This window comes from Alligator mississippiensis, chromosome 1, assembly GCF_030867095.1.
Source record: "Alligator mississippiensis isolate rAllMis1 chromosome 1, rAllMis1, whole genome shotgun sequence".
Classification (NCBI taxonomy): Eukaryota; Metazoa; Chordata; order Crocodylia; family Alligatoridae; genus Alligator; species Alligator mississippiensis.
In genome coordinates, this window is record NC_081824.1 from 376,399,044 (window position 1) to 376,423,215 (window position 24,172).

General features: G+C 42.8%; 1 long non-coding RNA gene across 1 annotated transcript; it reads right to left on the reverse strand.

Moving 5' to 3' along the window:
- Nucleotides 1–5,507: 5,507 nt before the first annotated feature.
- Nucleotides 5,508–23,111, reverse strand: LOC132250203 (uncharacterized). Its single transcript, XR_009461840.1, has 3 exons — nt 22,996–23,111; nt 17,335–17,477; nt 5,508–6,398 (listed from the first exon to the last, which is right to left on the reverse strand). It is a non-coding gene; the product is annotated as an uncharacterized LOC132250203 (long non-coding RNA).
- Nucleotides 23,112–24,172: the final 1,061 nt, after the last annotated feature.

The window sequence follows — 24,172 nt, forward strand, 5'->3', positions numbered from 1 at the left end:
CTACATCTTAGCTTACTTATACTTTTCTATAGGGAATAAGAGGGAGAGACAAAGTCATAAATGGTTGTGGAAGGGGACGGAATGCATTTTAAAAGAAAAAAAGAAAAGGAAAGTGTGGGTTTTGCTATAACCTTTTGTGCAGCTGCATCACACTGCAGACTCACATTAAGTCTGTGGTCTACCAAGACTCCCAGATCCTTTTCCATAGAGCTGCCATCCAGCCAGGTGTCACCCATTTCATAGCCATGTTTTTTGTTTTGTTTTTTTCCTCCCTCTGGAGCTGTTTTATTCCTCTGAAGCCCTTGACTTTGTTGGCATTAAACTTTATTCTATTAGCTTTAGCCCAACTTTCTAATCTATGATGATTCTTTTGAATTGCATTTACTTCCACCGAAGTGTTCAAAATTCTTCCTAGTTTCACATAGTCTGTAAACATGATAAAAAAAAACTTCCTACCCTATCTTCCAAATAATTAATTAACATGTACCAGGCCCAGGAAAGACCCCTGTGGGACTCCATTCAAAACTTCCTGCCATTTTGACATGGCCCGATTAATAGTTACCCATTCCTTGTGCCTAATGAGCCAATTATCTATCCAACTTATTGTAGTTTTATCCAGCTCACATTTTTTTTCCAATGTGTTTATAGAAAGCCACGTAGGACCTTGTCAAAAGTCTTGCTGAAGTCCAGATATACAATATCTCTAGCATTCCCTTCATCCATCCAAGTAGTTTCTTTGTCAAAGGAGAAGATCAGATTTGCTTGACATCATTTGTCATAAATCTATAAATTCATAAATCCATGCTGTCTGCTAGTAATAAACTGTTTCTCCTTCTGATGCTTTCAAATGGCCTTCTTTAGCATATTCTTGTAACATCTCAGGTATTCAGGTGAGGCTAATTGATCTATAGCTCACTTCTTGCTTTTTTTTTTTTTAAAGAGGGAGCAAATCTGGTGGAAGAAGATGAGAATAACCATAACTACTTCCTTGTGACTTGTATCAGGGGAGGTTAAAGCTAAGGGAATAAACCCTGAAAGAAAATCCAGAGGGGAGTCCCTACGGTGGTCATTCAATTATTCTATCTTCTTCCCAGCAGTTCCTACAACTTTCCCAGTCCCACATTGTATTGCTTCTACCTTTCCAGTGAATAAGTCAGCAAAGTCAAAAGGGTGTTTCTGATGCTTGGGCAACTCTTGACCACCAAGCAAATGTTCAGACTTTTGCACCCTGCACAGGTTACTCCAGCTTTACCAACATGTTGAAACAAATGGGAGTCAACAGTTACTGGTTATAAGCCATGGCATTTATTGGCATAGATTCAGGTGCTGGGGGTTGTCTCTGATGGTGGGAAAGGTCATTACACCTCATTGGAAAACTACCACCTGCCTCAACCTGGGAAGTCCCCAGCCAATAAGGTGTTTTTTTCTGCCACAGTATGCTGCTTCAGTGGGTGTTTGGAGCTTACAGACTCAACTAGAGAGCAGACTGCTATCTCACACCACCAGCTACTACTACAAAAAAAAAAAAAAAGCTAGAAAAAAAACTTTCAATCCTAAAGATTGGAACTTGGAATGTATGTATAGTGACCCCCAGGTATATCTGACAGCCTCCAAATTATTGATGACACACAAAAAACTGCAGTAATTGATGCAGAACTGCTGAGACTGAATGCCAATATCATCACTCTACAAGAGAACAGACTACCAGACACTGGCTGCCTGAAAGAGAAAAACTACATTTTTCTCCTGTGGTAAACAGTCAGAAGGAATCAGAAAGCATGGTGTTGGCTTTGCAGTTAAAAATAAACTGTTGTTTGACTAGAACCCCCGAACAAACACTCCAAAAGATTAATGGTGCTTTGACTCATTACTGCCTCTGGTCCTGTCAGTCTCTTATATACATTATATACATTACATATAACCAAGTCATTTTTCAATATGAAACCCCAACATAAAGTATCTTGGAACCACCCACAATCTGGACACTGGCATCAATTTGACCTGATATTCACCTGCTCACGAGACTTTTGTAATGTAATCAGAATATGATCCTATCAGAGTGCTGACTGTGATATATATATATATATATCACAATTAAATAAAGATAAATGTAAGGTACTCCACCTGGGAAGGAGGAACCCCCAGCACAGCTATAGGTTGGGTAGTGTCCTTCTCAGCAGCTGAGAAGCAGAGAGGGATCTTGAAGTTATAACTGACACCAAGATGAACACAAGCCAATCAACAAGGCCATCAACAAGGCCATCAACAAAGCCAATTGTACCTTGTCGTGCATTAGCAGGTGCATGATTAATAGATCAAAGGAGGTGATGCTCCCCCTCTATGCGGCACTGGTCAGGCCACAGTTGGGGTACTGTGTCCAGTTTTGGGCACCACACTTCAAGAGGGATGCAGAGAATCTCAAGAGGGTCCAAAGGAGGGCCACTCGCATGGTTAGTGGCCTTCATGATAAACCCTACAGGGGGAGGTTGAGAAAGCTGAATATCTTCAGCCTTCACAAGAGACAGCCGAGGGGAAATCTTGTGGCTGCCTATAAATTTATTAGGGGAGGTCAACGGGGAATAGGGGAAGCACTGTTTATTAAGGCACCCCAAGGAGTGACTAGGAATAATGGGTGTAAACTAGCTGAGAGTGGATTTAGGTTAGATATTAGGAAGAATTTTTTTCACAGTAAGGGTGGCCAGGATCTGGAATGGGTTTCCAAGAGAGGTGGTGCTATCACCTAGCTTGGAGGTCTTCAAGAAGAGGCTAGATAGTCACCTGGCTGGGGTCATCTGACCTCGGTCCTCTTTCCTACCAGGGGCAGGGGGTCGGACACAATGGTCCACTGTGGTTCCTTACAACTCTACAGTCTATGAATCTATGAATTCAACAAAAATCTCTCTGGGGTTCTAGTATCTTAAGCCATGTAATACCACTGAGGAGAATTGGGTTCAGCTCAAAGGAAGGTTCATCTATCCAACTTCTTTGGACTCTTGTGGTACCTTGCATCACAGCTGAAATGATTGGTTTAATAAGAACTCATCTGAAATGATCCCACTCATAGATAAGAACTGGTCAGGTCTCCTTAAATATAAGAGTGACCCTAAACACTTGGACTTGCAGCCCTGTTGACTTGAATTAATTCAGACCCAACAAGAGGTCTCTTGGTAACAAACCTTTATGTATTTCAGTACTTCTATCAAATCCTCTTTCAGACTCCTCTTCTCCAGATCTTCCAAACTGTCTTTAAAAAATCATGTGTTTTTCTTTAGTATGCAAGCAATGGTGTATCCTGCTCTTTGTAGAACCTATCTTGATTATAATGGTAGTATGGCACTGAGCAGAGGATGGTAATATTATGTTAATTATGTCATTAGCCAGGCAATCTAGATAACCAACAATAATGGTTCTATTATCAAAATGACTTCTGTTCTTTCATTTAATTTCTTTGGAAGGATCACTCATAAAGGAGATATAAATACAAGGCTACCTAAAATGATCTCCTCCTGAAATGTGGCTTCTGGGTCTGTCCAGTTCTCTACAAACCAATGATTTTTTTTTTTTTTTTTTTAGTTAGAAATATCCCTGTTCACAGGAGCACTTCTGGACTTCAATGGTTCAATATCTACCTGGAAGGAGAAATCAGGTGGGGTTCCCCAGGGATTTGTGCTGGGTTAATTACTGTTTAATATGTTCATCAGGGATCCTGGTTTTCTCTGCTTAAAAAAAAAAACAAAAACCCAAAAAACAAAACCAAAAAAAACAATTTTTGGATTACAAAATAAACCCCTAATCCACATTTTCCATGATTAAAATGAAACACTGCTAATATATACATGAGAGAGAGAGAGAGAGAGAGAGAGAGAGAGATCTATATATACCTATATATATATATTTATATCTATATATGTTTCATTTTAATCCTGGAAATATACATATATTAGCAGTATATATATATGTGTGTGTGTGTGTGTGTGTGTGTGTGTGTGTGTGTGTGTGTATTAGTACTGTTTCATTTTAATCATGGAAAAATGTGGATTTGGGGTTATTTTTTTTAATCCAAAAATTGGGAATTTTTTTTAAGCAGAGAAAACCAGGATCCCTGATGTTCATTAACCTGGGGGATTAAATTGATTCTATACTTAATAAATTTGAAAATGACACCAAGTTGTTTGGGTAGCAAACACTTTGAAGAATTGTGACTAGAATATATATTGATTCTTATCAAATCCATGTTGGTTTTTTAACAGGTATCCTGATTTTCTCTCATTTTAAAAAAAATCCCCAAATTTCAGCTTAAAAAAGAAGTAACCCAAAATCCACATTTTTCCATGATTAAAATGAAATATAACTATATACATATCTCTTTATATTAGTGGTGTTTCATATCAATCATGGGAAAAATGTGGATTTGGGGTTACCTTTCTTTAATTGAAAATTGGAGATTTTTTTTTAAATCAGAGAAAACCAGGATCCCCAGTTATTAGTTATCCCCTGCTGACCCTTGGGATATTATCAAGTTGCCTGTTTATAATTTGTTCCATAATTCTTCCTTATTGGATAGAAAAATCTCCAAGTTACATTACCTCATAGATCTATTCTCAGGGCGCGTCCAGATGAGCCTGCACATGCTTCTTGAAGCGTCTCAAGCCCCTTTGACATGCTACTAGAGGCACATGCAAGGATAACAAAATGTTCTCTGCACTGCAAGTTGGCAGTGCAGGGGCAAAATTAGAGCCCAAGATATCCAGGGGTCAAAAAACCTAACAGAAAAAAAATAAACAAACAAACAAATGGGGCATGCAACCAGAGGCTGGGTCTTTTATAGAGATGCTCTGGCTGCCGGACCCAGGCTCCATTGCCAGTAAGTAAGGGGTCGGGGTGCTGAATAAGGGGGGAGGGGACCATGGGGGACCCCCCCAACCCATCCATTCCACCAGGCCCCTGATCTCTTCCCCACCCAGACCCATCTGCTGCCTGCCCCCTGGACCTCCCCAATCCCTTCCCTTCCTGGCCCCAGCCCCCCAACCCTCTGAGCCCCACCATCCCTGCCCCACCACCCCAGCATCAGGTGAAAAAAACTCAACCCCCTCCCCGGCCCTTACCGGCAGTTCTAACTGCTGTCTCAGTCACTGGGGCCCTGCCCGCACAGTGCAGGGCAGAGTAACAGCCCCAGCAGCCTCATTCTGGATCCTGCTGCACCTTGCTGCCCTGTGCTGCCCAGAAGGGCTCTGCCAGGAGGCCCTGGAGCCCCCACAGCTCCTGCTTGGTGAGAAGAGGCACTTTTTTTTTTTTTTTTAAGTGATGGAGGCTGGAGTTGGGGGGGGGGGCTGCCATGGGGGGCTGGGGGTGACTGAATTCAGACAACTTTTCTGTTGATGCTCATCCAATAGATAACCAAAAGGCAAAGCATCAAGGAGACAGAAAGAGAGACAAGAGGAGCTGACAGGAGGACACTGTAGCTTGGGAGCATGAACGAGCCTTTGTTTCAATTGCCTTGTGTGAATTTACATTAGAAAGTCAATGGAAAACCTGTACATACAAAAAAGAATAGGAAAAACCCAGATAGGGACAATACAATCTCTATCCTTGTATCATTATTCCACCCCACTTTATGAGAAACTGGCTGATTCTTTCAACTATCACATCTCTTCTGAAAGTATTTCATGTATCGCTATATCCAGGTTACACAGGTAGATGCAGTGGACATAGTTGAGGACTATGTAATCCATTTGTTTTCAGATCATGCTATACTTGGAGAGTCAGTTTAACTTTACATTTGCAATGATGGAAACCCATTGGGAGAGACTGTGATCCCATAATTAAAATGCAATTAAGAATACTATGATTTGCAATGGAATGATTCAAGTTATATATTAATGTAGATTTTACATTGAAGAATAATTGAGAAATATGTAAAAACAGTGCTTGGAGAAAGGTTACCAGAGCATTGCCCTCCTTTTTGGGCATAAGATTACCCTTTGTTATGTAAGCCATACCACTTGTGTATCCGTTTTTTGTTAGTTTGAGACAAATTTGTTAAAGTATCAGGGTAGGGCATTTAGGATAAACACAATGTCAACATTCATATTTGAGAGTGGCTGTGAAGTATGGTGAAGTTCAGAAGTCCTCATTGCCAGTTCTCCTTATGGTGACAAAGATTTAAATCAGACCTTTTATACCATTACAAAAATAAAGGGAAGACATTTTCTCAGACAAGTACCCCAGAATCATTTCATGCGTGTCAGTCACTGAAAAATCTTCCTCATAGTTGCAGTTGGCAAGTCATTTGGTAGAATCATCATCATCTGCTTTATTTGCTGCAGAAGTACATTTTTTTCCCTGATACGCACCATGGTTTCAAAGACAGGAGACACAACAAATATGATCTTTAGGACCTGGCAAACACAAGAAAAATACAGACAGCAAATTATTGACCTCTACTGTGTTTTTATCTAACAAAGTCATATGACAGTATTAGCAGAGAAACCCTATAGAAACTTTATCTAGGATTTGCTGCCCTGACAATTACATTATAACATTTACATATTTTCATGATGGGATGATGGCAAGAGTGATGGAAGATAGCTCTTATCTTCAATAAATTTCCAGTTAACACACTAAGATAAGATTGTGTCTCCACCACCTGCACTATTTAGTATCTTCATATTGTCATGCTGCTAGCTGCTTTCAGTGATTTTTGATATAGATATTTGGTTTAGAGGTGAAAATGAAGGAAAACTGTTTAATCCCAACTCACTGCAAGTCAAAACAAGAGTGCTTCACAAATTTATCCAAGAACTTCTGCTTGCTGATGAGTGTGTTGGGTGCTTATTCCTAGGAAGACCTGCAAGTCATCACAGATTGCTTTGGAGTTTCATGCTCATATTTTGGACTGAATATTAGCCTTAAAAAAAACAGAATATGTTTAACTAGCTCACTTCTTATATGCCTACTTACCAGGCTCCAACAACAGGCTCCAAGGGTCAGATGAGGCTACTTAAAAGGCTTCAACATTAGAGCATCAGCATGTTCTTTTACCTATATTCAAATTCCTTTACCTGCATATTACTCTGTCATGCACATCAATAATGAAGTCTCCAAGGACACAGAGCTAGCATAAGATTTGGTAAACAGAGGTATAATCTTGAAGACATAACCAAAAGTCTACATGGCAATAGATGTCACTTCTTTTCTCTATGCCGATCAATCACGGACAACCTAAAGCCATCCAATCAAGAAACTGAACCATTTCCAATTAATCAGTTTGACCAAAAAAATGAAAATAAATCAGCAAGATAGAACATTAAACTGAAGGACTAAAGGACTGAAGTAAATGTAAAAAGGGGTCAGGGGGCTGAATGAGGGGAGAGGGGACCATGGGAGGACACTCCCAGACCCATCCATTCTACCAACCCCCTGATCCCTTCCCCACCTGGACCCACCCACTGGGTGTCCTTCAGTAAATGTAACTAAAAAGGTGTTATGATTTTGATGAAGAAACTCCCCTACAGACAACTATGGTATGGACAACTGTGGTCTGCTTACACTAATAAAATACAGTAAATCATTAAAAGATATAAAGACTTAAAAATGACACAAAGAATTAATTAGTACAAGTTAGGTTGAAGTTGCATATTATATTTTGGCCATACTAAATCTGTAGAATGTTAAGTGGTGTAAAGTTAGAACATGCTGTGAGCAGTCACATGCTAAAGTTAAAACTGTTTCTTTCCTGCCAGCTCTGACTTGCTACTATAGGGCTAGTGTGCAAGGGTGTGGTTAGAAGCAAGGACACCTGGGCTCTATTCTTTCTCTGAATGGGAGAGAGAGGGCTGTGAACAGTGAATCCTGGGAAGCTGGAGGACTGCAAATTGATTGGTTTATTTCCATTCAGCAGACTAAAATTACCCTAACATGATCTAGGTAGCAAGGCCCAGAGTTACCCCTCAACTGAAGTGGGGTAATGTTGAGATGCTTAGAGGATACTTAGCATAAGTTAAAGAGTTTTAGTGTGTGAATGCTCATGCTTTAAATGTCCTTAGTATGGTTTAAGTGTAACATGAAATTTCACCCTAATACTGATGTTCAAAGCTGGAAAGAAAAATACTGTAAATGCAAGACCTATTACCAATTGGCACAACTAGATTTGTGAACCAAATCTAGTGTGCTGAGCACAAACGCTTACAAGAAAAAAAAATGTTAACAGGAACATTTCTCCTAGTCCACTCTGTCTATGTTCATGTCTCAAGTCTATATATATATATATCTATATATATAGATATATACACACACACACACACACACACACACACACACACACACACACATTTGAGGCAAAATGCAGGGTATAGGTTATCAGAGAACCAAACACTGAATGCATTAGCCATGAGATGAAATTCAGTCGTATCTGACCACAGAGGACAACAACAATGATAGGGAGCTTGACTCCAGGTTTTGTATTTTTTTCCTGGGTATTATAACCTAAGAATTAGTACTTGTAAGCACTTAAAAGCCCTTAATTGCATCTAGCTCCTCGTAATTAAAAACAGTTACCGTTCAGTTGCAAATATAATCACCTATTTTTTTTTTCAGTTAATGCTCAAGAGTTGATGAGGTTAAATTGGCAGTTTACTGTCATCATCTGTAATTAAATAAGGACTTGAAATCTATTGGGAAGCGTATCTAGTGGTCGCACAAATCCGTGTCCTGAACACAATCATTTTAAATTAAGAGAAAACAAATTTTAAAAAGTGTTCTTTTTGAAGTCTTATATGAAAAATTACTTTCTTTGTAAACTACTCCATGGTAGTATACCTCTCCTATTATGAGGTAATATTTATAACCAGTAAATAAACTCCCCTAGGAAATATCTGAAAAAAATTAAAATATATATACCATCCACTGTGTATTGTTTCTCTAACATTAACATGCACTTACTAGAGTTAGATATGGAAATATAATTGAATGAATTTCTCTTGAGAGCTTGAAGTGCTAAGCAATACTTCAAAACTGACTACATCTTCAATTAATGAATAAATGACTTCTCAAGTAAGTTTTCTTATATTCCTATTTACATAGTTCAATTAGCTGATTCTCCTTCAATGATGCTTCCCTCTATAAATTGAAGCAGCTGAAAATGGACTCACAAGTTGCTTTTATGTACATTTTTCTTCAGAATTAAAGCTTGAGATTATTCTAAATATATAGCTGACATAAGCTTCTGAAGTTTTAAAGATCTATTAATTAGAAAGGGAAATGCCTTTTTCAGTCCTTGCAAAAAGAAAAAAAAATGAAAAAAAGGATCGCTTTAAAGGAACATCTAGAATTTAAATATGGGATCTCATCCTACAACTCTTAGTCGATCAAAACCCTTCCAGTAAACTATTTGGCAAATGTTTGCTTGAAATGGAAAGTAGAGTCCTGAAGGATTCATATCTTGAAATTTCCAAATGGTCTTTGTTGTGAAGGAAGAATGCCAAATGTGACAAGATTACATGGTGCATTAGAACGTTTTCTGAAGAAAAAAAAAAAATCTATCTTAGTCACTTCCATACATAAAAGGTAAAAGTGTGTCAAAGAACTACAAGGCAGGCACATGAGTAAAGGCACTAGAGTAGGACCCAGAAGAAATAAAATCTACCAAAAACTTTCAATGTGGTGGTAGAAAAATCATCACCAAAATGGTCTGAGGCTTTCTGTCATTTTATGTCTGTCCAGCTTTAGGTGTACTACAAATGATCATTAGAAATCATAAGTTCAACTCTAGTAGAAATTAATTAGAAAAAAAAATAGTAACTCAAACAAATCTTATTCTTTGAATGTGTGGCAGGGTACCTTTGGTGTCTGCCACTTTAAGGGTTTGAGCAGGCAGCAGAGCAGACTTTAGGAGACTTTAGTGCCAATCAGGGTGGGGGGTGCCATATGTTTGCCTGATTGGAGGAGGGCCTGTCTGCTGGAGAATAAGAGCAGGCCCTGAACAGTAGAGTCAGCTTTTGCCATAGGGACAACACTGTTTGGCCAGAGCTGCTGCTCCCAGAGGACCTGCAGGTCCAGGGTAGGAACTATGGGGATGGAGGATGTTTCTGGTCCTGGGGCATGACATAAAACTACACCCTGCTGGGGCTGGATGGTGTGGTGGGGCTGCCTGTGGCAGGGAACCTTCCAGGAAATGCTATACCTGTGCCTCCCTAATGAATCCTGAATATGGAGTGCCAGACAGTCTCATTCCCTGCTGTTTTATGGGTACCCCATGGAGGGTAAAGGCTAGGGTAGCACACCCTGACAGAAAAATCACAGGGCTCAGGCCCGTTGAGTTGGGCCAGAGGCATGGGCCAGGCATGTTAACAGGCACCTGAGGGCTGAGTAGGCAGTAGGTTGAGTTGAGGGGCCCAAGTATGTTGACAGGCACCTAAGGCCCAAAAGCCCCAATGAGGGGGAAAAATAGTGTCCCCAGTGAGGGAGTGAAGTGGGAGCCAGTTGCAGAGTAGAGTAGAGCCTTAAGGGGGCCTGATGGACTGCACATGGGCTGACTGCAGTAGCTGGAGTTGAGGTCCCAGTGAGAGGGCATGCAGCCCAGGCACACCTAAGGATACCTGAGGCTAAGTTTGGGTCAGAAGCCAAGTGGGCCCCAGTGAGATGGTGTGAAGCTCAGGCATGCCTAAGGATACCTGAGGCCAAGCTGGGCCAGAGGCCTTTTGTATGTCATCTTTGAACCATGTGACATAGTATAAAGAAGGTTCAGAGCTGTGTATAATGCCCTAGACATTGGGGTGTTAAATGGGTAGCCTCCCATATTGCTATATCTGGTATTATTACATCAAAGTGTGGTGAGCAAACTGCCCTAGACAGGTGGGTGGGCTGACATTGTGACTAGCCTCGAGAAGGCCCCCTGTTACAGAACGTAAAATAATTCATGGCCAGGAAACGAAAAGCTGTTGTATAATACATCTCTTTCAGTTTTTCAGAAAGTGTGTTGAGAGAGATGCTTATTTACACTTCTATGGTGGGTATGTCCTTGCACTGAATTAAAAAGAAACCAACATTAAATTTTTAAATAGTCCTTTTAAATATGTCATAGATAAATTTTCTTCTGCTGTCTTGAAATTCTATGACATTGAAAGGGGTGTTTAATGTTTCAGAAAACCAAATATTTTTTACCCTTCAAGTTGCTAAATATGAACAAACAAAATACATAAAAAATGGAAGAGCAAGTGTTAATTACTGCTTCTCTTAATATGAATCCAGCATTTTTAATCCCACTAGTTTTGTCAAATAGAATGCTTCCCAGGACTCAGGTAATACCTCAGCTAAGACAAGCAAATAATCACAGATATAAACTATGAAACTATGCGATTATTAAAGAAAGGAAAAGAACAAAATAAAATGGAAAGAAGCAAGCTAATAAACAATGATCACTTAATTTACAATCTCTTGTGCATGCCTCTCTGAGAAGAGCTTTAAGCAGGGATTACATTTGTAGAACCATTATGCTTTTTGAGGACAATCTTATCTAGGTAAATGAGACTCACTGTACCTTGGCCCCAAAGACATCAGTGAATCTTTCCTTAGGGCACCATACACAACACAACACAACACAACACGACGATAGTAAGTAAAATTAATTAATTCTGCTTGGTTTCATTTGTATAAGTAACAAGTGGCAGCCAAACTTTTTGGCACATGTGCCACATAATAGCTCCCAACCCTCTCTGGGCACATCCACATGAGCGTGCACGTGTCTTTTGCCCCACCTCGAACCCCTTTGAGGTGAGGCAATAGGCATGTGCAGGAACAAAAAAATGTTCCTTGCACTGCAAGTTTCCAGTGCAGGGAGAAAATTAGACTGCTGGATATCCAGGGGTCTAAAAAAATCTAAGTTTAAAAAAGTGGGGCAGGGAATGTGCCCTGAGACAACCGGAGGCTGGGACCTCCACAGAGATACTCTTATTGCCACAGCATCTCTATGGTTGGCCCTCACCCTGGTGCTGAAATACATGCCCGGCCAGACCACGTTTCAGCACCAAGGCTCCAGTGCCAGTGAGTAAGGGGTTGGGGGGGGGCTGGAGGAGGGGGGAGGGGACCATGGGGGGGACCCCTGAAGCCCCCACCCAGTTCCCCAAAGCCTGGCAGGCCCCCAAGGCCTCCAACCCCTGTCCTGGCTGGCCCCTCCCCCCACCAGCCCCATGAGGCCCAAACCCTGCTGGGGCCAGCCCCTCTCACCACCACCACCCCCCCACCCCCGAAGGACCCCATACCCGACCTGGCCAGCTCCATCCCAAAAATCCCCCCGATCCCTGTCCCCACACCCCATACTTAAAAACAAAAAACAAAAAACCCAGCACTTGCCAGATGTTCAGCTGCCATCTGGCTGACTGGGGCTTCACCTGCACAGTGAGGGGCAGGGTGACAGCCCTAGCAGCCCCAGCCTGGGCCCTGCTGCCCTCCGCTGCCTGGGGGGGCTCTGCCAGGAGGCCCTGGAACTCCCCTGCCCTGCTTCTAAGGTAAGCAGAGGCTTTTTTTTTTTCCATTAATTTTTCTGGGGGTTTTTTGTTTGATTTTTTTAAAAAAACAGACAGTGCCTGGGGTTGTGGGGGTAGCCATGGAGGCCTGGGGGTGCAAGTTGGGGGGTAAGTCTTGGTTGGGCAGCCATTGGGGAGGTCTGGGGGGTGGGGCTGGGTGGGGCAGCCATTGGGTGGGCTGCAGCAACTTGTGGGGGATGGGGCCAGGTGTGGCAGCAATTGGGGGGCTCGGGTGGAGCATGTGGACCTTGCAAGGGGGGTGGTACCTGGCCATTTGGCCCCTGTTGGGGGGCTGTAGCCCTTGTGTGGAGGCTGAACCTCCTGTTGGGGACCCATGCCCCTTGCGAGAGGGCCAAACCCCCTGTTGGGGGGCCGAACCCATTGTTTGGGGGTTTAAACCCCTGTTGGGTGGCCGCACCCCTTGTGAAATGACTGAACCCCACATTGGGGCCTGAATCTCCTGTTGGGAGGGGGAACCCCTTGTGTGGGGGCCATTGCCCTGTGGGAGTGCAGCAAAACATGTATTCATGAATTCATGAAGCACGTATTTAGAGTTCACTTTATTATTATGATAAGAGACATGCTTTAACACTGTAAGTTATATCAATAAAACATTGTCCAACTGATCACTGTCTCTGTCTTGCTCTCTGTCTTTATAGTGGTCTTTTTTTTTTTACACTTATGGTGGAACATAGATTTGGGGTATTTTACAGAGTGACTTTGGGATTTTTTTTATCAGGGATTTTTCAAGTTTCTAATAGGGAACACCAGAATTCCTGTTAGGGATGCCAGTGTCAGGACCCTGCTTGCTCAGAACTGGCACCTTGGATCCATCTGGCTGTGGCTGACTTCCTGGCCAAATGGGGCCAGGAGGACATGCTTTGATAGTTCAAAGCAGGCCACCACACCTGGAACATCTTCTGGGTGATAGCTGCCCAGATGGCTGGGCAGGGGGCACAAATGGCAGTAGTGCAGCACAAAGCCCAACCCTGCAACCACAGTCCACTGGCAGCTGGCCCAGAGGGGCAGATGCCTCTACTGGCTCTGCAGTCCCCATCCGAGTCTGGCAGGTGCACAGCAGGTCACAGACAGGCAGCGGCCCCCACTGCCAGACTGCTGCAGTGGGTAGAGGGTGCAGGGAACTCTCATGGTTTCTTCAGCAGTCCAGCTGGTACAAGGGGTAGTGTCCTCAGGTACGAACTGACTGGTCCCCAGAAGCTCCTGAGAGCTAGTAGCCCTGAGCTACTTGCCAGGGCAGCTTTTTATACTGCTGGGGCCAGGACAGGGCAGCTTTTTATACCATTGGGGACAACACAGGTGCTGGCTCCAGGTTCTAGCTCCCCATGGCTGAAGATCTGGAAGGAGCCAGGCAGGGTTATTTTGCCCCAAGTGGCACAATTTGCTTCACAACAATGTGCAGGTCTGAGCATGTGCGCTGAAGCAAAAAGCCCTGGCTCAAATTTGCACAGCTGCTATTTGAGCTGCTGCAGGCGCACGTGCTTGCATGTGTGGACGCACCCTCTGAGAGTGACTCCAGTACTCTTTGCCCTGCCCAATCTGTTGCTCTGCTTTCATCTTTCTTCCCTATCTAACACTGTGCTGCCTGTCTCCTTCCTAATCCATCAGGTACTATATGCAGAGTCTCTCCATGCCGTATGTGGCACATATGACATAAGTGTATAAAGGGTAACAAAAAAGATTTTAACCCATGTAAAAAATATCTACATTTGGCTTAAGTTGGCTCACCTGAGTTAAGCAACTACTTATTCTGGAGATTGCAACAGTGTGGTATTTTATAGGAGCTATTCCAGATATGTACGCATACCATTACATTCATACATATGATGGCCTTATAAAGTAGCCATATATACATGTATTGCTTGTGCCTTCATTGATTTTTAGGAAGTACTTACCATTATTTTCATACTTTACAAACTAGTCATATATACATGTATATGGCTACTTTGTAAAGCCATTGTATGTATGAAAATAATGGTAAATACTTTCTAAAAATCAGTAAAGGCATAGGCAATCTATTAGTAATATAAACTTAGAACAATTATAACAAGTTTGAATAAATATTGTGGAAAAAAATTATACATTGTTTCAGAATGTATGAATGGTTATAAGCAGGGATCCTTTCTCTGATTTAAAAAGATCCCTTTCTCAGTTTTAAAAAAGTAACCCCAAATCCACATTTTTCCATGATTAAAATGAAATGTCTATATATGCATCTATATATTAGTGGTGTTTCATTTAGATCATGGGGAAATGTGGATTTGGGGGGGGGGGGGTGTTAACTGCAAGTTGGGGATTTTTTTTTTTTAAATCAAAGAAAACCAGGATTCCTGGTTGTAAGTCCTTTCATACTTTGTTATATGTTCCAATACAGTTATGTGCATCTAATCCTTACCATTTTTGCTCACATTAATGAGTCCTTAGAAGAGAAGGAGTATTTCATTTTGCTAGTTGCTGAAATATGGAAACAGTCTAGTATAAAACTCTAGAAAGTTTGACAGAGTAGACTACTGCATAATTATATCAAGCAAAGAAGCAATGACAATTCTCTGCATCAGAGAATATGCAATTATTTTCTTCTGTTGAAATATATTTCACATGAACAGCCCAAAAGAAACATTTTTTTGTTCTATGAGATTTTTCTGCTGCAATCTATAAACAGCTCACATAGACTTTATGCCATAGAATAAGTAATGTGCGCTTTAAGCATATCTTTTTTATAAGCAGTTTGTTTTGAATTGAGAACAGACCTAAACGTGGAAGCTGAAATCTGCAAATCAATTTTCCAACTGAAAGGTTTAGATTCACATATAATTGGTGAAAAAAAGTAACAAAACTTGTAATACTGAACAACAAGCTTCTTTTTCACTTTTATGGGCATACAATGAATCTGCTAAGAGAATGCCTAAGGGACCAGAGAAAATCAATTGCCTACTAGTGGTGGTCTCTAACTAAATATTAAACAAAACTGTGCTGCAAACTGTGGTATTCTTTGACCAAAGACCAGACTCTATTTTACCTATTATGTATGTCTGAGGAGGTAGGCAACTCAATTCAATTCTATTTCCCCGCAACTCAAGTCCCTCAAGAATTGTTAATACCAAAGTTAGGAACATCCTCCTCTCCCTCACTGCTTTTTCTGTAACTTAGTCTTAAAGGTTGATGATCATATGTTATTAAAGCAGATACACTGATTCAGATAACATAGAATAAATTGGGTTGTAGATGGGTATAACAGGAAGGGAGGGTAGAGGAAAAAACAGGAATATCATCCTATTATAAAGGAGATATACATGTGTCAAATGCATTCCCTACACCCCACTGCTACAACTGGAAAACCAGTGACAGGAGGGCAGGTGACCGAGCAGGGCAGGCAACTAGAGAGGAGCACCCTACTTCTTCCACCTGAACGCTGCCCACTCCTCTTCACTCCTGGTGCCTTCACCTCTTCCTTCTGTAGCCTCTACCATGGCTTCTGTCCCTGGAGACTCTCCCCCCCCCCCCCGCTTTCTCTTCCCCCTACGCATGGTTTCCCCACTGACTTCTTCCGCCCCTGCAGCCTGTACCCCCTTGCTTTACCCCACTCCCCATAGCCTCTTTCTCCTTACCCCATTTGCTGTCAGACATGGCTGCAGCTCCATTCCCACTGACATACCTGAAGCACAAAGAAGTGTGGCTCCTGCCTGGTCATGCAACAGTTTCCCAAAACCAGAGATGCTTACTCTGCTGATGGGCTGGACAGAGGATGGAGGTTCTATGTCAGAGGTTTGCAAAATGCAGCCCGCAGGCTGGATGTTCCTCACCAGGCCATTCTATCTGGCCTGAATGGCCCCTAAAACATTTAGAAAATTAATATATATCTGCCCCTGGCTGCCTGTCATGTGGCCCTCGATGGCTTGCCAAAACTCTGTAAGCGGCCCTCCACCCGAAATAATTGTCTGCCCCTGTCCTATGTGCTTCATGCCTGGGTGGGACTAGGGGGCAGGTGGAGGGAGGGGGAAATAGCTCTGTGGCTCTGGTTCTGCCCCCACCCCCCACCACCTTGTACTCCAAAATCCAAGACAAGAGACTTTTTCCATAGGCTGAATGTGGGAATTTTCCATGATTGAAATGGAATGCTAGTAATATATAGATCTATTTATAGTAGCCTTTCATTTTAATCATGGAAACATGTGAATTTGAGGGGGGGGGGGTTAACCTTTTTTTTTTTTTAATCAGAGAAAACTAGGATCCCTGATATACCTTGACTTTAGCAAGGTTTTGCCACTGTCTCCCATGAAATTCCTATTAACCATCCTGCCCTCACTGTAGGTGCAGAGGCTCAGGACTTGGCCAACACAGGAATGGATCTGGTGGTTGATCCCTCCCTCTCTGACCACCTGGGGGAGGTGGGAGTCCTGGGGCTCACACCAGCAAGCCCCAGTAGGAAAGGATTCCTACCTCAGGGCTCTGGGGATGGCATTACCACTACCAAAGTTCCTGAAGTATCTCCTCCAAACATCACTTGTGCCACCCCTGTCACTGACCTTAATGTCCCTTGTAGCTCTAATATGAAGGAGGGAAGAGCAAGATACCCCCAAAATTACACCAACCCTGATGGGGGGGGAGGGGAGATACTGAATGGACTCCCTGTCTTCTTCCCTGCAACTCCCCATGCCTGCCCATCCCCCACCACATGGGGCCACACCACTCTATCTGCTTGTGTTGGAGGATATAGTGGACCAGATAGTTTCATTGGTGTTCCACAGGGCCTCTGTCCAAACTAAGCTGGTGGAGGGGAAAAATTCAAACTCACCCAGAAGTCAGGAGGAGCCCAACAAACCACAGAGCCATAGGGAAGATTGCCATAAGTTGGTGGGCTCTGTGGGTCCACAGATCTCTTGGTCCTAGCTGTACCCCAAGAAGAGATGTTCCAGTTCCTGGAGAGCATGCAACACTCTAGGAGAAAGATGAAGCTTGCTGAAGACTTCTAGAGGATTTCCATCAAGCCCTCAACACTGTGTGGGCTCTCGTTGGGAAGACAAGGTGCCCAAGCAGTGCACTGACAAAAACTATAAGTGACCCTCAGCTTCCAAGATTTGCTCCATGCCTATGGGAGGACAGTGGGATTGTTTCTGGGCCCCACAACTGAATGTTCCCCTGTGAGGGCCCTATTAATCCTATCAAATCTCCTATTAGTGAGAGTCCTCAACATTGGAACCCTCAACACCCGTTGCTACAGGCCAGTTCTCCATAGGTGCAGGTATATTCCTACTTCAGGATAGGAAGTAGGATTCTACTTCTAGGAATCACATCTACTCTGTGATGTTCTTGCAGGGAATGGATATGACTCTAGGCACTGAAGCCAGCTTGCACCTGGAGTGGGGAGACAAATTCTATTTCAGACACCTTACAGATATATCCTATGGGGTGGACACCTTGTTTTCCCTAAGACTACAGCCACAGATCCTTCAGACCACTGAGGTGGTGTTAGGCTGACTGCTTGAGCTCTGGATCCAAATACAGGGGTACATCCTCAACATGATTAACATCTATGCCCTTGTTTGGGACTTGGAGATGGCATGGTTCTACCAGGAGAAGCTCAAATATCTCAGCATCTACAACCCACATGAGTGTCTGATCCTTAGTGGGGACTTTAAGGTCAGCCTAAAGGTGAAGTGCTGAACTGACAGGCCATTGTAGATGTCCATAAAGGGATAATCTTCGATCACTCCTTCATAAATGTCTGGTGTGCCCCCCACCCTGAGGCTGGTGTATTCTACTCAACATCCACCCTTGGAGCATTCATTATTAACCGATGACCATTACTCCCATCCATGTTTTTAACGTTTTTTTTATCCTCTGAAATTGGGGGTGGGGGGTTGTTTGTTCCCCCCCACCCCCGCTTCCATTGGCCTTCCTGTTTAAGGGAGGCTCATAGTTCCCTTAGTGAGGTTAGGCCCACATTTCCTTTGTTATCAAAAATAGATCTCTCTCCAACAGTGTTAGGAATGGATACTTTAGAGGTTGAACATTCAACTCAATAGATCTGGAGTGATCTATCTCCTATGCATTACCCTTCCTGGCATCTATAATTATTGGTTTAGGGATGCCAGAGGAAACATCTCCAAGTTTTCTGTTCAACCGATATTAATATATTTGTCATTCATGATTTTGTGTAGTCCCTTTTTGAACCTGGCTATGCTATCTGCCTCCACTGTAACCTGTGGCAATTAATTCCACAAGTTAACTATGTACTGCATTAAAACAAAGTACTTTGCCTGTCAGTTTTAAACCTGTCTCTTACTAATTGGGCATAGGTGCATTAATGCACTTTTGCTACTTCACATTAAGTTAGTACCTCTAATATGAGGTACTACATAAATGCATAGTAGCAGGCAGTAAAATGCAGCAGCAAACGCGAACAGTCTTCTTGTGACACAATGCTCAGTAGACAAATTCTAACGCACATTAAGCAGACAAGGTTCCTCGGGTGAATTTGATATATTTTATTAGACCAATGCACATTAACGCACTAATACATTTTTTTGCCCATGATGCATTCATTCATAGTAGAATTAGTCTACTGTGCATTTAGCATCTCATGCAGATTGAGTTCTAATATAATGGGAGTTAATGAACAATAGTTCCCTGATCACTTGGTCCACAAGCTTCATGAATTTATAGATCTCTCTCTCTGTCATTCTTCCTCAGCCTTCACATTTCCAAACTGAAGTGGTGTAGCTTTTTTATTTTCTCCTTGTATGGCAACAATATAAAGAGAGACTACTCCCTACCTCTGACAATTTTGGTTATCCTTTTCTTTGTACTTTTTTGAATTCTACTACTTCCTTTGCAGAGACCAGAACTGCATAGAGTGCAGCATGGATTTTTCTTATTTACTCAGTTAGAAGACAAGGCTTTCTCCAATTTAGCAGGGGGAGAAATGTCCCTCACCTTACAACTGAGTAGTTGATGGCAGGGGGCTAGGAACAGTTGATGTTACAGGGTGGAATAGAGCCATGTTCACTGCCCCAGGCTGCAGAAGGGAGGGAACCTGCCAGCATGGAGCAAAGGTAGGGGTTGTAGAGGAGCAGGCAGGGATAGGGACTTTTGCGGGGAGGCAGGATGGAAGGAACACAGGATGGGAAAGTGGCATTGAGGAGAGAAGAGGGAGGACAGAGGAAGGGGGATTGGGGCCCTGAATCTGAGGGGGGCTGGCACATGAGGGTAAGTGGGTAGGGGACACATGGCAGAGATAAGCTTCCTGTCTCTCCCTACATGCCCTACTGCCTCCACACTGCCTGCACCCTACCACTTGTCCCCTACTGCCTGTTCCCCACTGCTTCCTCCACCTATGTCCCACAATTCCTGTTCCCCACCACACCCAGTGTCAGCCCCATTACTGCCTCCCTGATCACATGTCCTCTCCACTGCCTGCAGGGGAGGGGGATGAATTTAAGATATCCTCTAATAACTACGTTACATACATGAAATATAATAATAGATTTATAAATTTTCCATGTATAGAATCTAATTATTGGGGGTCATCTCATATATGCGGTTGTCTTGCATTTGGTAATACAAGACTGTATATATAAGGGCAGGATGATGTTCTCTATTCTATTTTCTATTTCCTTCCTAGTGATGCTCAGCATCTTATGGGCTTTTTTGATTGCCATTGCAGGTTGGTTGATCTGACATTTTGCTAGATTTATCTTTCTCCATCCGTGATTCATAGATGTTAGGGTCAGAAGGGACCTCAATAGATCATCGAGTCCGACCCCCTGCATAGGCAGGAAAGACTGCTGGGTTTAGATGACCCCAGCCAGATGTCTATCTAGCCTCCTCATGAAGACCCCCAGGGTAGGGGAGAGCACCACTTCCCTTGGGAGCCCATTCTAGACTTTGGCCACTCTAACTGTGAAGAAGTTCTTCCTAATGTTTAGTCAAAATCTGCTCTCTGCTAGCTTATGGCCATTATTTCTTGTAACCCCCGGGGGCGCCTTGGAGAGTAAAGCCTCACCAATTCCCTCCTGTGCCCCCATGATGAATTTATAGGCAGCCACAAGGTCGCCTCTCAACCTTCTCTTGCGGAGGCTGAAGAGGTCCAGGTGCCCTAGTCTCTCCTCATAGGGCTTGGCCTGCAAGCCCTTAACCATACGAGTGGCCCTTCTCTGGACCCTCTCCTGGTTATCCACATCCCTCTTGAAGTGTGGCGACCAAAACTGCACGCAGTATTCCAACTTTGGTCTGACCGGCTCCCGATAGAGGGGAAGTATCACCTCCTTGGATCTGTTCGTCATGCATCTGCTGATGCATGATAAAGTGCCATTAGCTTTTCTGATTACTTCATCACACTGACAACTCCTGTTCATCTTGGAGTCCACCAGGACTCCAAGATCCCTTTCCGCTTCCATGCCACCAAGCAGTTCATTTCCTAGGCAGTAGGTATGCTGGATATTTTTCCTCCCTAGGTGCAGCACTTTGCATTTCTCCTTGTTGAATTGCATTCTGCTGTTTTCTGCCCATATGTCCAACCTATCCAGGTCTGCTTGTAGTTGTTCCCTGCCCTCCGGCATGTCCACTTCTCCCCACAGTTTTATGTCATCCACAAACTTGGACAGAGTACACTTCACTCCCTCGTCCAAGTAGCTGATGAAGACATTGAAGAGTATCGGTCCAAGGATCGAGCCCTGCGGGACCCCACTGCCCACACCCTTCCAGGTCGATACCGACCCATCCACTACGACTCTCTGGGTATGATCCTCTAGCCAATTCGCCACCCACCAGACTGTGTAGTCATCCAAGTCACAGCCTCTTAACTTGTTCACCAGTATGGGGTGGGATACCGTATCGAAGGTCTTCCTGAAGTCTAATTAAACAACGTCAACCCCTACTCCTGCATCCAGGTGTTTTGTAACCTGGTCATAAAAAGAGACTAGATTAGTCAGGCATGATCTACCTGCTATGAAACCATGCTGGTTTCCCCTTAGCATAATTTTTCCTGCCAGGCTCTCACAAATGTGAGCCTTGATAATTTTTTCAAAGACTTTGCCAAGGATGGAGGTGAGATTGACTGGCCTATAGTTGCCTGGGTCCTCCTTCCTCCCTTTCTTGAAAATGGGGACCATATTGGCCCTTTTCCAGTCCTCTGGGACCTGGCCCGTGCACCATGAGTGTTCAAATATTCCTGTCAGTGGCTGTGCAATCATGTCAGCCAGTGCCTTCAGTATCCTCGGATGGAGGGTACTGAAGGCATCTGGGCCTGCTGACTTAATCGCATCCAGTTCTTCCAAGTGCCTCTTCACCATCTCAGGGTCTACGCTTGGTAGTCAGGTGCCCTGCTGCTGCCTCTCTACAATCCCAGTGAGAGACTTGTCTTGCCCCTCGCTTAGGAACACTGAGGCAAAAAACTCATTGAGGAGTTCAGCCTTGTCCCCCCTGTCCGTCACCAATTGCTTATGCCCATTTAGTAGAGGTCCTATTCCACCCTGGACCTTCCTTTTACTCCCTATATATCTAAAAAACAATTTCTTGTTATCCTTAACTTGGGATGCCATCCTCAGCTCCATGATAGCTTTGGCCTGTCTAACTGCCTCCCTACAAGCGCGAGCAGAGGAGGTATACTCCTTTTTAGTAATCTCTCCCCGTTTCCACTTTTTATATGCCCCCCTTTTTGCCCGTAGGCTGCTCTGGATTTTTCTGGTGAACCAACGAAGCCTCTTGGCCCCTTTCCTCCTTTTTCCCCACATTGGGATCGTCTCCCTCTGTGCCAGAAGGATCATTTCCTTAAGGCATAGCCACACTTCCTAGTGATGTTCAGGGATCCTGGTGTTCTCCGATTTAAAAAAAAAAAAAAAAAGGCACGCCCATAATCAAGCTGTTCATCCCTAGGATGTGGTGAGGCTAGAGAAGAATCCCCATACAAGACATACCAGAGAAAGACACGGAAGACTATACATGTATAGCCTACTGGGTCTTGGCCCTACTCTGGTGTGGGTACTACTTCAACCTTTTCCCATCTTGTACCCAATCCCAATTTGTTGCAACACATGCAGTATTTTGGTTCTTATTAACAGGGATCCTGGTTTTCTTTGAGATATATATATATGTGTGTGTGTGTGTGTGTGTGTGTGTGTGTGTGTGTGTGTGGCATTTCATTTTAATCAGAGAAAATGTGGATTTTGGGTTATTTTTTTATATCCAAATATTGGGGATTTTGTTATCAGAGAAAACTAGGATCCCTGCTTACTAATAACAAGATTATTCTGATTCTTCTTTCTTTTCTCTTTACCTCTCTCCCCTATCCATTCACTTAAAATAGGGTTTTTTGTTTTGTTTTGTTTTGAGATCCTCCCCCACACCACACAGACACATTAGCTGGCTCCTGCTGGCAAAATGAGGGAAGACAGAACCCTTATAGTAGTTTCTCCACCTCAAAGCTACATGCCATCTTCCCCACATCCTCTCCCACCTCAGAGGAGGGACTGTCCTGGCTCCTGTCCATGTCCCGGCTTATCAGAACCCCTAGTGCTGGGGTGGGCAAATGTGGCCTGCAGTTTTGATGTGGCCCATTCTATCCAGCTTGTGGAGCCCCTAAAAAAAAAAAATTATAAAATTAATATTTATCTGCCCCTGGCTGCCTGTCATGTGATCCTTGATGGCTTCCCAAAATTCAGTAAGCAGCCCTCTGCCCGAAATTATTACCCACCCCTGCCCTAGTGGCAAGTCATGATAGTATGGGTGTGAGGTAGCATAAAGCCTTAACCTGTAACTTCCCTAAAACTGTTCTAACTTTATGATGGTATAACATTCCATAGATTTTAAATATTTTAAAGTTAAGCTATAACAGCACCAAATATAGCCCTTAATTTATCCCATGTTCATGTATTCAGCCTATTCAGTACATGTATATGTGTATTATGAACAGGGATCCTGGTTTTCTCTGATTAAAAAATCCCCAATTTTCAGGTTAAAAAAAGTAACCCCAAATTCACATTTTTCCATGGTTAAAATGAAACACCACTAGTGTATATACATATATATACACATATTTATACACACACACACATATACATACATAAAATCAGGGTCCCTGATTATGTTGAAGAATTCTATTACAAGTCCAAATATTATTTTACTGTAGGACCCCCATCTCCTCCTGTGTACCAAATAAATGTTACTTACATAATTAATAGCTATTCAATATTTTGTATTGTTACTCTTGGTTAAGATAGCTTTAAACCACATACTATTTTTCATTCTGAATATGAAATAATTAATTTATTCAGAGCTTTGCTATCATGTAAATATCTAAATTAGTTGGATGCTTTCCAATATCAGTGGATTCATATTCACCAAACTTAAGTGTTTTTTTTTTGTTTTTTGTTTTTGCTCCCAGTATAAAAAGACTTCTACCTATTTTTTTCAGAAGATTTCTTTTTATGTAATGTTTTTTTAAAATGGAAGAACAGCCCCCTTCGCTTCTTTTGTGAGAATTCAACGCTTCTACAAATCTAAACCCAGGTTCTCAGGCAGCTGAAAAAAAAAGAATACACAATTAGTGACTTTTGATTAAAGTGACTTCCTGGAAGGTTGGGCAGAGGGGAGGTAGAGGCAACATGATACTTGCCTTATTGCAATCATGCAAT